At 33.8% G+C, this 1,886-nt stretch overlaps 1 protein-coding gene across 1 annotated transcript in view; it reads right to left on the bottom strand.

Moving 5' to 3' along the window:
• LOC106878023 (dual specificity protein kinase splA) overlaps nt 1–1,886 on the bottom strand; it is an 89,412-nt gene that overhangs the window by 31,694 nt on the left and 55,832 nt on the right. The window lies entirely within an intron of this gene.

Below are 1,886 nucleotides of genomic sequence, written 5' to 3'. Positions count from 1 at the left end.
GTGAATAAATAAGCATTACTTTTGACAAAGATTACTTTGAATGCTAACGGCTTCAGAACATCATTAATGTTTGAGTGTTTTGAAAAATTGAAGAACTTACCATTCATAATTTTGTTTACACATAAATATGATTAATAAAACAAGCTAAACAATAGTTTCTTACCCCCTTTTCTAAATATGTTCTTGTAATGAAAGAAAAAGAAATAATTTTTTTTTATTCTCAAACATGTGATAATGCTAACAAATAGCGTAATCAGGATAAATTGTCCATACATTCTCGAAAAATACGTTACCGACCAGCCTGGCCGGTAACATATTTTTCTGCAATGTATGGATAATTTATCCTGATCACGCTATTTATTAGGATTATCACACGATTGAGAATAAAAAAAATTATTTCTGTATCTTTCAATACATCTCAACGTTTCTAAAACAAACTTTGTTTACTTTCATTGTATGTGCCAGTAATATGGTAACTTAATCTCCTGTACAACAAACTCAAACAGATTGAGAGCAACTAGTGAAAGCAACACTGAATTTGGCTTTAAAAATCTTTGGCAAAATAATTTCAGTGAAATATGGGTGATTCTTAAGAGGTGAGACTGTCTATTCAATAACTCAGTCACAAAGCTAAGATAAAACAGGAAAGGAGTGACAACTATTGATTTTTATCCCTTGAGGTCGATTCTGAGTAATTTTTTAAACAATTCTATTTATTTACCTCAACTAGTGTTTGGTATCATGAATTTACTTAATTGTTTTTGTAATTACAGTGAAATCTATGCATCACTGATGAGGTCAAATAAGATTGAAATAGACTGAGTTATCCCCTCTAATAAAAGAAATAATTAAAATAACATTAGTCAATATCTAATATGGTTTTATTTTTCTGATGGTTTTGTTAACTTTTTAATGTTAAATATGTTAGCTGTAGAAACTCTGCCAGATCAGATTGGAGTCTGGATCAGATTGGAGTCTGGATCAGATTGGAGTCTGGTGTGGCCATCTGGCCTTCCAGTCCCCAGTCAAATCGTCCAACCCATGCTAGCATGGAAAGCGGGTGTTAAATGATGATGATGATGATAACAATGATGTTAAATATTTTGACACTAAACAAAAGATCTGGGTCAGGTCTGCCCTTTAGTTTCTTGATGTGGAAGAAATAAGCGCAGCTGTATAAATTCTAGGATCGATATAACTGCCTATAAACCCTTGAAAGCAGCACCCAACGCAATCACTGAAACAAATGAAACAGTTTTAAAAGAAAACGAGAACCGAAAAACAAAAACAAAAAAAACGCAAAAGGGACGTAAATCTTCCAAATTTATTCAAAATATTAGAGTTACCCCCCTTGGACGAATTGTCATAAAATGTTTCTTTTTTCCGTCGGAGTCCCGAGATGAAATATTTTCGTTTTAAAGGAAAAATCGAGCGCAACTTAATATTTATTGTGACGGAGAGATAATGCCAATATTCTTGTTCTTATTCTTTTAGGTAACGAAAGAAATAACTGAATGGCGAATGACTTCCTGAATTGAGTAAAGGAGGGAGACTAACGTGTGGTGACAATTATGCAGTTTCGTACACTTCCCACGGGAGGAGGGGGTAATCTGACCGTTCTCTCCAATGGCTATGTGGTAAGATGTTTGCCTCCCCACCACAGGGCTCCGGGTTTAGCCCCTTGGAGATGTGTCTTCTACTATAGAACCTTTTGAGTGAAATTTGGTAGACGGAAACTGAAGGAAGCCGGTCGCATATATACATGCATATGTAAGTGTGTTTGTGTGTGTGTGTATGTAAATATAATTATATACACACACACACACACACACACACATAAATGTGTGTCTTTATATATATATATATATATATATATATATATATAT

Source organism: Octopus bimaculoides, chromosome 22, assembly GCF_001194135.2.
Source record: "Octopus bimaculoides isolate UCB-OBI-ISO-001 chromosome 22, ASM119413v2, whole genome shotgun sequence".
Lineage (NCBI taxonomy): Eukaryota > Metazoa > Mollusca > Cephalopoda > Octopoda > Octopodidae > Octopus > Octopus bimaculoides.
The sequence above is the reverse complement of the archived record's forward strand: the minus strand, read 5'-3'. Positions and strand labels throughout refer to the sequence as shown.